This window comes from Sciurus carolinensis, chromosome 3 (genome assembly GCF_902686445.1).
Source record: "Sciurus carolinensis chromosome 3, mSciCar1.2, whole genome shotgun sequence".
NCBI lineage: Eukaryota > Metazoa > Chordata > Mammalia > Rodentia > Sciuridae > Sciurus > Sciurus carolinensis.
Window position 1 is genome coordinate 136,235,369 of NC_062215.1, and position 14,511 is coordinate 136,249,879.

A 14,511-nucleotide genomic window follows, 5' to 3' on the forward strand; every position below is an offset into this window, starting at 1 on the left:
ATAGAACATTCAATCCTTGATTTTCTGAGTCTGGCTTAATTCACTTAGCATGATGTTCTCAATTTCCATCCAAAGTCAAAATTTCATTCTTTATACCTGAGTAAAACTCCATGGGTGTGTGTATATATATATATACCACATTTTCTTAATCCATTCATCTACTGACAGACATTTAAACCAGTTCCCTGCCTTGACTCTTATGAGTTGCACTGCTATAAACACTGATGTGACTGTATCACTATAGTATGTTGTTTTTAGTTCTTCTGAATAAATACCAAGGAATGGGATAACTGGATTATATGGTGGTTCCATTTCCAGTTTTTTGAGGAATCTCCACCCTGCTTTCCAGAGTGGTTGTACTAATTTGCAGCCCTACCAACAATGTCTGAGTGTACCTTTCCCCCCACATTCTTGCCAGTATTTATTATATTTGTATTCTTGAAAATTGTCATTTCTGACTGGAGTGAGATGAAATCTCAGTGCAATTTTGATTTGCCTTTCCCTGATTGCTAGAGCTGTTGAACAGTTTTTCAAGCATTTTTTGACCATTTGTGTTTCTTCTTTTGAGAAATGTCTATTTAATTCTTGCCCATTTATTGATTGGGTTATTTGTTTCTTTGGTGGTAAGCTCTTTGAATTATTTATATACTCTAGATATTAATCCTGTCAGAGGAGTAGTAGACAAAAGATTTTCTCCCATTCTGTAAACTCTCTCTTGATGCTCTTTGTCTTGTTTGTTTGTTTGTTTTTTGCTGTTCCCAATCTTCTTAACTTGATGGCATCCCACTTACTGATTCTTGGTTTTATTTCTTGTGTTTTTGTGCTTTTACATAAAAATTTTTTTAAATTTAATTAATATTTAAAGACATCTGTATGTGGAGAGAGAAAATGTTTTGGGTCTTCGTGTAGTTCTAATTTATATTCCATTTTGACCAAACTATCAAAAAATAATTTGTCTTGATATTTTATGTTTATATAACCTTCCATTAATCAATATTTTCTTATACCTTTCATTTTTTGTCCCTGAGCCATCCCTTACTAACCCTTTAAAAATCATAATTAATTTTTAAGAAACTCACATATTGGAAAACCCTTAAGTTAGGGACAATATTCAAGTGATTGCATATTAATGAGGTGATGTGAAATTCCTTGTTCAAATTTAAATATAGCCAAATGACAGAAAGTTATATTCATTGAATTGAAAGTTAATTTGCTGTTGAGCTGTATTTTTTCTTGTTCTTAAATTTATAGGCCAATTATTGCCATCACTCTGCAAAAGAAAGCAGATAAGAAGACTATAATCCCAAACCTCAAATATTTACACAGCACAAAATTTAATGCAAATTTAAAGAAATATTATCATAGTAAAATTCATCAAATATAGCAACTTGAGATTCTGTCAGCAGAAATATAAAATAGATAAAATCACTTCAGTTTTCCCCTTACTATTATATTTAAATGTACTTGTTCTTCTAGTTCAGTCATATATTCAGATAATAAAGTAATTGGCTTTTTCAGCTTGAGAAATAGGTATTCCATTTACAATGGCATAGATAAGAAGGAACATGAAGAAGAGAAAAAAGAATAGCTGACTTAACAGTATCATTCAAAGATTAAGAAAACTTCTTTGTTTTCTTAGATGACACTGAATACTTCAAAAAAAATCCCACAAACTTTTCAATATTAAAATTTTCTCATTCTAGACAGAGACTAAAGAATATTCATATTGCTTATTCCATAAAAGCTTTCTCAATATCAGATGGATTAATATATAATATAAACATAAACATGTAAAAGTTTAAATAGCAAAACCTTGGTGATCCTTCTAAAAAAATAGTCCTATATTTCAATTTTATGTGTACAGACACACATTCACACATACTTAATATTTTTGCCTAATGTAAATGTTTATTAAATTGTCCATAGATTTTATTCATGGGTTTGATTCAATTTATCCAATTTTTTTTTTTTTTTATCTATCCTTTAGATATTCTTTATGAAATAAAGCATGACTAGTCAGATGAAAAAAAATCTGTATCTGGATCCTGGTACTTCATTTAGCAGAGCAGAAAACCAAAACTTTTTACATCCCATGTTCTTAACCCAGATGCCCACAGATAGAGAAAGGAGTCCATAGATTTTTAGCATTGCACTCAGAAATTTTTGTGTCTGCACCTATGTTCATTACTGTGAGATTTAACATAAAGTTAATAAAATTTCCAATGGCATTTTGGATGCAATTTGTTTAAGAACTTAAGGAAATGAATTATGATCCAATTTGCAGATACTTTAAGCCTTTCAAAAAGACTGAAAAATTATAAAGCACTATATCAAAAAAAATCTTGCAATTGCTTACATGATGTAGATGTTCATAGACACCCGTCAGGTGAATTAATATTATTTGGAAAGTATGACTCCTCAGTTTCTCCATAAACTATAGTATCTAAGAAATGAATAATAGTACAAGAGATAGAGCATCAGAATTCACTTTAATCTAAGCACCAGTTTTTGTCTTTATAATTTATCTTTCTATAATAGCTAGGCTTCTGTTGGTTGAAGTTGAATATTAGTTAACTTTATATCATATTCTAATAGCACAGTCATCTTCTATATTGAATAAAGTTCTCTAAATGCACAATCAACCTCTCTGTTTGCATAGACCAATCCAGCAGGAAACCACAGCCAAAGCTCTAAGCTTTCAATTTTCTTTGAATCCCTGTAAATGCCAAAAAAGGAACTTAAGTGTAGGCAAGGTGCACTATGAGCTTGTCTTCGTCATCCCTTTCCATGGCGGAATACAATATGATGAGCAACAGAGGGAAGTTAAGTGTATTTCTACCTTCATCTCTGTAAGATTCTCATTCTTGGGTTTCATTTGCTTGTATGAAGTAGAGCTCGCCACATACCTCACCACCTCTTCTCACTCATGTGTCCCAACTCCCCAACCTATGTGTGGTAAGAATCAGAAAGGGAGGTTCCAAGACTCTGAACCACCCTGCTTTATTCTTTCACTTTATCATTCCATCCCCCATACCAGTATTTACCATGGAATTAAGTTCCTCATTCTGCTTCTTAACCCTTTTCTTGATCCTTTCACTGGCCAGGCTCAGAGAACCAGCCCAACTTTCTCTTCAGCCTCTGCATTTCTAATGTTCCATCCAGGCACTCTGATCTGAAGTGAGAACTGGTGTCAGGGAACAGAAGAAGAAACAGTAAGACAATAAGAATCATACACAAATAGCTCAAAATTATGTTCTGTTCATTAGAAAATGACATACTCTGCCAACATCAAAATTGTATAAATTGATAAAATTTCATGGGAAAGGATAATTTTTAAAAATATACTGAGAAAAGCAGGTTAAGTATGATATCATTGGCTGGGGAGGTAGCTCAGTGGTAGAGCACTCGCTTACCATGCACAAAGTTCTGGGTTCAATCCCCACCACTGCAAAAAAAAAAAAAAATTAAAAAAAAAATATATATATATATATATCTTTGTGAACAAAAGTGCCAAGTGAATATACATGTGAAAAGTATTGAAAATTATACAATGCTTTCAGTTATAATCTCTAAGCACTATCAAATAGGGTTTGTTTTCCTTTTATAAAGATAATTTTTGTTTCTGATTTTCAGTAAGTAGTTATCATATTTATTTGCTCTAAAGTAGAATAAAAGAGAAAAATTTTGTCTTTTTTAAGAAAAATCTCATCCATAGAATCAGGTGTAAAACTGGGAAAACATTAGAACTTAGAGATTCATCTTAGAAGAACACATAAAACATTCTACTTCAAATAATTAGCATATGTTCCAAGTAATTAAAGGTGTATTTCCAATAATAATTTTAATTCCTTAGATTTATCCATTTTGGATAATTGAGAATTGATTAAATATGATATATAATAAAATATCATACCTGCAACCCATATGATGTCTGATAAATTTGAACTAAAATCATATTATATGTTGTTTGTATACATACATACACTACTAGTTATGTTTCTGCATGGATATATACCAAAATTTTTGAAAAGTGACACTTAAATCTCCTTACAGAAATAACACCATATTTGGAAAATAAATTCCATCCTTGTTCATGATTTCAACCATTCCGGCTTGTCCTATATAGATGTAAGGAATCATTAATTCATTGCCTTCCCTCAAAGCAAGCACTATTTTTTCATGGCTCAGAAACATAAGGGAACTCATGGGAATCCCATGGAATCAGTTAGTAATGGCACTCATTCTGAAAGAGGTCCTTGGGGATTAAGTAACATTCCGTTGAGTAAATTTTATTGTACTCAAATTACCAGGATTGATTTGTTATAATGCAGCACACTAAGTACATCAGTCAGTTTTGTATTGCTATAATGAAATACTTGAGACCATTAATTTACAAAGAGCAAAGTTTTATCTTGGAGGTTCTAACCCATAGTTAGGCAATCCCATTGTCTTTGGGCTGCTGATGAGGCAGCACATGAGAAAATAAACTGCTAAGATGAGCTAAGGAAGACAGAAAGGAGAGAAAGACACTGGGGTCCCACAGTCCCTTCAAGGGCACATCCCCAGTGAACTAAGGACCTCCCAATAAATCTCACCTCCTAAGGGTTTCACTGCCTGATAGTGCCATCAACGGAAGCAACTTTTAACAAAAAAACATTTGGGGGATACGAGCCCAAACCACTGAACATCAACACTTCCTTTCAAGCAAATTTTCACCGCCAACAACACTATACTATGCATTCTGTAAACTCAGACATCTCTCGACTAGAACAGGAAGTGATATCCCAGAATAAATTTATTTTTGTTTTGTTCTAATTAGTTATATTTTACAGTAGAATTAATTTTGACACATTATACATAAATGGAGTATAACTTTTCATTCTTCTGGTTGTACATGATGTAGAGATACACTGGTCATATAATCATATACGCACATAGGGTAATAATCTCCAATTCATTCTACTATCATTCCTTCCATATCCCCTCTCCACCCTCCACTCCTCTCTGTCTAATCCAAGTTACCTCTGTTCTTCCCAATCCGCCCCCATTGTGAATTAGCATCCACATATCAGAGAAAACATTCAACCTTCTGTTCTTTGGGATTGACTTATTTCATTTAACATGATATTCTCAAGTTCCATACATTTACTGGCAAATGCCATAATTTCATTCTGCTTTAAGGCCAGGTAATATTCCTTTGTGTATATAAAGTACATTTTCTTTATCCATTCATCTGTTGAAAGACATCTAGGTTGATTTCACAATCCAGCTACTGTGAATTGAGCTGCTATAAACATTGATGTAGCTGTGTCACTGTAGTATGCTGACTTTAAGTTCTTTGGGTATAAATCAAGGAGTGGGATAATAGGGTCAAATGGTGGTTCCATTCCAAAGGCATGCCCCCAATTACCTACCTCCTCCAGCCACTCCCTACCTATGTAGAGTTACCACCTAGTTAATTATATCAGAAAATTAATGCACTGGTTAGGTTAAGGCTCTCATAACCTGATCACTTCTAAACCCTCTTGCATTGTCTCACACATGAGATTTTGGGAGACTCCTAACATCAAAACCATTAGCAGTGGTGAATCTGATTATCTAGCTAAGAAGAAATACAAGCAAATTGTTGAAAGGTGTGGCTGGGTTTCTTCTTGCTCTAAATAGTAAAATGCTAGAAGATAGATGGAGAAATGTTAAGCAAAAAAGAACCAGGATTTGGGAAATCCTCACTCTAGTCATACTGCTAAAGAGACCAAAATTAAACTCATTGTCAGGAAAGCATGCTCTGGAGAGAGGCTGAATATGAGGTAGACAATCATTGACTGAAGAGATTAGGTGCATGACTTATAGATTCTACAACCATCTCAGCAGAAGCCAGGAAAAGAGAGGAGGAACTCTCTAAGAAAGATCTATGGAAGACCAACCTTTCTTATTGTGTGAACTCCATGATATACACAGGAAGTCACAGGTTTTAAAAAATATTATATCAATAGAAATTTGAAATTCAACTGATAGGGAGAAAGATAAGAAAAAATCAAAAGAAGGTTCTCAGACTTCCAAATTTCAGTAAGAAGGAAAAGAATAGTATTTCTATGTGACTGCCCACATCCCTTCCTTCAAGAAAAAGAAATAATAACAGACAGAAATGAGACACCCATACAGAGACCCACAGAGATATGGATGTTGAATTCTATAACACTACAACCCTAAGGCAGAAGCATAAAGGCAGAGGCCTGCCAAGCCACCAAAAATGGATGCAAAGTCTTATAGAACTGCTTTTGGGGCAAAGTCCATAGACCTCTCTCAATTGCAGAGGCCCAGGAAGCAAAGACATGGCCCCAGAAAAGAGACTCCCAAGCAAGGGATTATCCCCAGCCTTGAAATCTAAATGAATTTCGTCTGCTGGGTTCTGATCTTGCCTGGAATTAATAACTCCTCTATTCCTTCCATTTTATCCTTTTTTGAATGAGAATGTTTATGACTTATCACATCCCCATTATAGCATTACATTTTCTAATTTCACAGGTCCCCCAATGGAAAGAAATTTTGACTCAAGATAGACATACCCAATGTCTCACCATCTGATTTAGATGATTGGAGATTTGAACTGACTATATTTAGATAAAATTTTGGACATAAAGTTGGTGTGTTAATTGGTTGAAACTTTGGAGGATGTTGGGATGGGGTGAATATGTTTTGCGTATGGGGAAGTGAATTAAGTGGAGGCCCCAAAAGATACCCTTTCCATAGAACATATGAATGATCTTTATTTGGAAAAGGAACATTTGGTGGGATTTTTCCCTATGGATGCAATTAACTCAAGAATATTGACACGAGGAGATTACTCTGAATTATCTAGATAAGCATTAAATCCAATGATAAGCAACTTATAAATTGTGTATAGAGAAAAGGTAGAGGATGAAGCAATATGACTACAGAGATAAGAATGGGAAGGAAATGACCACAAGCCAAGGAATATCTAGAACCATAAAAAGTTGGAAGAGATGAGGAATAAATAACATCCTAGACTCTTCAGAAGAAGAATACTCTGTCAACATAAAGATTTTGGATTCTTGCATTCAGAACTGTGAGACAATAAACTTCTGTTATTTAAAGCTACCAATTTTATGGTTATAAATTACACCAGCTCTAGAAAACTGATACAGTCTTTAGGAGCTTGGGGAGAGGAAGTCCTGTATTCTGGGCCATACATTCTGCTATAGTTTAAGATACTTAAGATTTAAATTTTAACCAGAGGCCTGTGTGGTAAGGCTTGATCCCCATGTTAGTACTTGCGGAAGTTAGCAGAAATATTAAAATTTAGTTGAAGACACCAATAGTGAATCTGCTGAGGCAAAAATTAGGAAAACAAGCTATAATTGTTAATACCAATTGCTAATTTGATTGGATTAAGAGATGCCAAAGATTAAGACACTTCTGGGTATGAAGGATATCAGATTCTCACTCCCGCACTCTTCCAAAGTGGATTCTGCCAGTGATTCTCCAGGAAGTCTCCCAAAACCTTGTCTTGAACTGGTATAGCATCATTGATCTCTCTTATTCTGAAGCATCAGCATCTTGTACTATGCAGTTACTGGTTCCTCCAGCTCTCCAAGCTGCATACTGCCATTATGGACTATCCAGCTACTGGTTGTATAAGCCAATCTAATAAATCCCCTTTTTATAATCATACTTCCTGTTGATTCTGGTCCTCTAGAAAACCCTAATATACAATCCCATTCACAATAACCTCAAAAAAAGAAATAAATAAAATACTTATGAATAAAACTAACCAAGAAGGTGAAAACCCTCTATGTGAAAATCACAGAACATTGAAGAAAGAAACTAAAGAAGACATAAGAAAATAGAAAGACTACCCTTGTTCATGGATAAGCAGAATTAATGTTGTGAAAATGGATATACTACCAAAAGCAATATACAGATTCAATGTAATCCCCATTAAAATACCAATGACATTCTTCACAGAACTAGAAAATATAGTCCCAAAATCCAAAATTCATTGAAATAATAGAAGAGACAAAGCAATGCCAGAGGCATCAAAATAATTGACTTCAAATTATATTATAGTACTAGAGTACTAGAAACTACATGGTATTAGCACCAAAACAGGCAAGATCAATGGAACAGAATAGAAGACACAGAGAGACACAGAGATAAAACCACATAAATACAGTTACCTCATACTAGACAAAATCACTAAAAACATACACTGGAGAAAAGCTAGCCTGTTCAGCAAATGGTGCTGGGAAAACTGGAAATCCATCTGTAACAGAATGAAATTGAACCCCTATTTCTCACCCTGCACAAAACTCAATTCAGAGTGAATCAAAGACCTAGATATTAGACTAGAAACACTGCATGTATGAAGAAAATATATGCCCATCACTCCAACATATTGGCTTAGGAAATGACTTCCTCAAAAGACTTCTAAATCAAAGGAAATAAAATTAGAAATCAATAAATGTGAGGTTATCAAACTAAAATGCTTCTCCACAGTAAAGGAAACAATCAAGAACATGATGAGAAATCCTATAGAATGGGAGAAAATTTTGCCATCCCCACCTCGGATAAGGTGTTAATTTCCAAAATATACAAAGAACTCAAAAAACTTAATCCCCCCTCAAAAATCAAATAACCCAATCAATAAATGGGCAAAGGAACTAAACAGACATTTCTCAAGAGAAGAAATATGAAGGGTCAACAAATATGTGAAAAAAGTTCTACATCTCTAGCAATTAAAGAAATGCAAATAAAAACTACACTGAGATTTCACCTCACTTCAGTCAGAATGGCAACTATGAAGAATACAAGTAACAATAAATGTAGGCAAGGATCGGGGTGGAAAGGGTACACTCATATATTGTTGGTGGAATGGCAAATTGGTGCAACCACTGTGGAAAGCAATATGGAGATTCCTCAAAAAACAAGGAATGAAACCACCATTTGACCCCATTATCCCACTCCTCAGTATATATTTAAAGGAGTTAAAATCATCAAACTATTGTGATGTAGCCACATCAATGTTTATAACAACTCAATTCACAATAGCTAAGCTATGGAACCAAACTAGATGCCCTTCAGTAGATGAATGGATAAAGAAAATGTGGTGTATATATACACAATGGAATACTACTCATCCATAAAGAATGACTTTATGACATATGGGTGGATCTGGAGAACATCATGCAAGTGAAATAAGTCAATCCCAACAAATCTAAGGTCCGGTGTTTGCTCTAATATGTGTATGCTAACACACATCAAGTGGGGAGGGGAAGATTAGATGTTCAGTGGATTAGACAAAGGGGAATGAAGGTAAGAGATGAGGGATGGGATAGGAAAGACAGTGGAATGAATCTGACACAACTTTCCTATGTACGTAGATGTATACAGCACCTTGAATCTCCACATAGTGTATATCCACAAGACTGTGATCCTAATTAGAATAAGATAAACTCCATGTTTGTATAAATATGTCAAAATCGACTCTACTATCATGTATAACTAAAAAGAACAATAGAACTGCATAGAATTTGCCTAAAACAGACACATGGACAGATGGTACAGAAAAGAAGACACAGAGAGAAACCTACACATTCAGTTATCTGTTCATTGTCAAAGTTACCAAAGACATACATTGGAGGAAAGACAGTTTTTTTAACAACACCTTCCAGGTGTTGGAAAAACTGGTTATCCATATGTAGAAGAATGAAACTAGACCCTTGTCTCTCACCCAGAACACAAGCCAACTCAAAATGGATCAAAGACCTAGGAATTAGATCAGAAGCTATGCAATTCCTAGAAGGAAATATAAGATTAACACTTCAGCATATAGGCACAGACAGACTTTCTCAATGGGACCCCTAACATTTAGGAAATAATGCCAAGAATTATGTGAAGAAAGCCCCTACAAAATGGGAAAAAAACATTTGCTACTTACTCTTCTGACAGAGAATTAATATCTATAATATACAAATAACTTTTAAAAAGAAAACTTAAAACTAAAAAAACAAATAAACCATTAATAAATGGCAAATGAACTAAACCCTTTTCAAAAGAAGCAATAAAAATGACCAAAAAATATATGAAAAAATGTTCAACATCATTAGCAATCAGGGAAACACAAATCAAAACTACACTGAGATTTCATCACACTTCAATAAGAATGACATTCATCAGGAATACAAATGATAAATGCTGGAGAAGATGTGGAGAAAGAGGAACACTTTTACCCTGTTGGTTGAGACTAAATTAATACAACCACTAAAGAAATCAGTATGGAGTTTTATCAAAATAATAAGAATGAAACTACCATATGACCAGGCTATACAATTCTTTGGTATTTTTCCTAAAGAATTAAAGTCATCATACTGTAACAATGAATGCATACCCATAATCTACAATTCACAATAGCCAAACTATGAAACCAGCCTGGGTGCTCACAGATGAATGGATAAAGAAAATATGGTATATATACACTGTGGAATTTTATTCTGTCATAAGGAAGAATTAAATTATGCCATTTGTAGGAAAATGGATGAAACTTGAGAAAGTTATGTTAAGTGAAATAAACCAAACTCAGGAAGTCAAGGGTCATATGTTTTCTATCACATGTGAAAGCTAGAGAGGAATAATGAAAAAAAAGGTGGGGAGGCAATCTCAGGAAAATCAAAGAGACATCAGTAGAGTAGAGTAAAGGAAGGGGGGAGGAAGGCCAAATTTTCTATATATATAATATAAAATATTGTGTGTGCATGTAAAAATATGTAACAACAAATTCCAGCATTATGTACAACTATAAGGCCCCCCCCAAAATTTGGAAAAATAAAAGGCCAAATGAAGTAAATTGAGACTTCTCAAAAGTATCTAGTGTATGGTCTTCAGGTAATTAGGGCGTACACTTAAAGGGGACAGTGGAACCCTAGCCCTTTTATCTTCCTATCCCACTTCCTGGGCATCAGGCGAGTGGTTTTGCTATGTCTACCACACTCCTCTGCTGTGTTATGCCAACTAACCACCAGTTCATAAGAAATGAAGCCAAAAAATCAAAATGTGAGACAAAACAAACCTTTTCTCTTTATAAGCTGATTATTTCAGATATGTGTTATAGTGACAAAAACCTGACCAACACGCACTCGTACAGTAGAGCTTCTATAATCCTGAGTACAGGAAGAGGGAAGGGAGGGAGGCGGATTATGACAGAGTTGCTACACACTCATATGGTATGATTAAGGTGAGATTCTATAGTGTTTTGAATAAATATTTTGCTTATCTGTTGTGTGCCTTTAGGATACCTTTCAGATATTTTAAATGTGTTCCTTTTTTCATAGTTACCACCAGTGATGGCTGATTTGTGGAGAAGCTGGTCCACAAAGGCTTCACACAGACATTCCTGAAGTGAATTTCCCCAAGCCTATATTTATCCCTGCTTAACACTGACTAAAACAACAGAAAATGTGAAACAGGGTTTAGTTAAAATAATCTTGTCTTTATCAGCACATGGTCTTATTTACCCAGATATTTTGAGAAAACTAAATGCCATGCTAGTCTATTTAGAAAATGTATAGATCCACTTCACAAACTCATGCTGTAAGGACATAAAAGTGTAATGTGTGTAATGTGAAGCAATCTTCAGTAGCCTTGTCAGTGTTATATTCAAATAAAGGGATCATCTTATCCTCACTCTCTTCCAAGAAAAATTCTTCACATTACTTCAGCATGTGCAAAACTGATTCTTCTGCAGGAAAAAAAAAAATTAACTCTGTCTTTTTATAGTTATCATAAGCACAGAAGTTGGATAATATCCCATCAGGGATAAAACATGTCAGGATTTTAAATTTTGATAATCCCACCCAGAAAGATAAAAAAAAATCAGCATTGCCCTCAGATTGATTTTACCTAAGTAATGCACCTATCCTTCCAATCGACCACCCAGAATTCTTGCACTTTAGGTACTTTCAGGAATGTTAATATTTTATCATCTTTTTCCATGTTCTGCACAGTGCACTACAGATTTGATTGATATTCCAGAGCACTATACTAAGAGACATGCTAGCTATTCATTAAATCCGTTTCTACGATCAGAATTCTGCTCTCAAAATCAATTCACGTCTTCAAGACTTATAAGCATGAAATATACTTTGCTCACAATATTTGATTTCTTAATATTATGTTCTCTTCATTTTTACTAATGGTAATGATAAAAAACAAACCTGTTTGCTATTTTTGCCTTTGGGTAATATCCATTAGGTATTCCACCATTCAATGTCTCCTTTTCATTGCTATAAGGTTTTCATCTTTATGTAACAGTAACTACTGGTAGATTTCTAGACATTAGGTAGTTCATAAGCCTTCTTAACCACACTCCTTAATATTTACTTACATCATGGTGTCATTAAGATTTATTAATAGCTAGAAATCATTTTGAATTTGAACAATGTCACATCAAGTTAATCATTATTAATTTATATGAAGAAATGTAAGACACTGTGAAAGAAAATTGAACTCTTTCCAGGAATAGTTGCATTTAAAAATGCTAATGCCTACATGCTGATAAAGTCTACATTATTCTAATCTACTAAAATTATGCTTTTTCCTTCAGTAAAATGATTTTTTACTTTAAAGAAAAGCAAATTTGATTAACTAGTAGACATTTGTTCAAAACGAAACTCAATATACAGGTTCAGGCATGCTTATGTTTTGATGGCTTACTCATAGGCATAGTTTTAAATAAAATAATCAATTGCTAGTTATTTCAAATGAATTCATTAATAACTCATACATCAATTATTTGAAAGCTTAAAACCTAAAGCTTTCTAACAGTAAATAATAATAATTAAATAATAATTAACACATAATATATTTTTAATAATTAATATTTCTAACAACTATTAATAAACAGGTTTAGAAAGTCATAGTAATAAGTTATCACAATTATCTTATAGATAACAAGCTGGTGAATTTCTTAGTATTATTTCTTTATCTTCTCCTTTCCTGAATCAATGATCTGTGAAAAATTATCTCTTATTTTCTTGTTTTCTGACATTGGTGAAATGTGAAAATTCCCGAGAGAAGGAAAAATTTAAGCCCCATATCTCATTTGCGTTACCCTATGTAATTCAGGTGATATACAAGGGTAATCTGGGCTAGATAGAGAAGCCTGCACCACTTCTGCTTAAGAACCCAAACATACAAAAACATAAAGACATAGAAAACATAGTTAAATTTATGATATGCTCTAAATATGCCTAAATAATTTAACTTGTCAGGAACACACATATCCACAAATACCAAGATTATATACAATTGCAAGATTATATACAATTACATACAATCATTGGGAAAGAAAATTGAAAATCTAAATTTGGAGACCTAGTAAAAGTAAGACTGGGACCTAATGCCTTTCCAAATTGACCTGTGAGAAGCAACACCAGGCTGAACAAGGTCACTGTAGAATTTATCAGGTCTGTAGGTTAAGAATGCATAATACACAAAATGGAGTAAAAATTTTTCAACTGCCTATAGGAAAATGAACATTTATCTGTTTTACAGATTTGATCATTGACAACAAAATATTTTATGACTACTCATCAGTGTATCTTGTTTGTAATCTTTATGAATAAATCATTCAAAAAGATCACTTGCTAAAATTTATGTTCTTATTTATATTTTTCTATTTTTTTCCCTTGTGAAAGATATCACCACAAATTTATAGGACGTTCCAAGCACAGAAATAATGAATATGTAAGTGTATGTAAACTAATTGGAATGGCATATTAATCTGATTTAGCTTATGAATGAGTAATATATTCTTGAAGATCTAACTACAGAATAACTACAAGAATCAGGAGGCAAAAATGAAGGACAAAGCACACACATGTATAATCCAAATTAAATAACTAATTGTTGACCAGTTTTAGGATAAAAAGTTCACTGCTTTCAAGGTGTTATTTTGAAAAGACTTCCCAACAGAGAACATTTCTTTATGTTCTTAACCAAAAATTACTCATTTATAATTATACATACATGTATATATACATAATTATACTTTATGTATGTAATATGTAAATATATAATTACAATGCATCCATAAATTATTCACATGTGTAAAAATGTATACATATATATCAGTCATACAATTAGAAACTATTTTCTAGTTAATTTTTATTTATATATTTAATGCTTTCAAATTATGCTTATTTAATAACTTCACAAAGTATTTCTACTATGAAATGTTCAAATGCAGGCTTAATTCAGGAGAATCAAGTTGTTATTCAATGCAAAGAACAATTAGATATTGAAGAAATGTTCAATCATATAAAGGATAAAATGATATTTCAGGCAAATTTGTCTCATTTAGTGCTAAATTTAGAAGCTTTTCAGAATTAACACTCTTTATGTAATATTAAGTTCCAATAGTACTCTATATTAGAAATACTGAAAGAAGTAAGAAATAAATGAAGTCATGCTCTGATTTCATTTTTATATAATTTT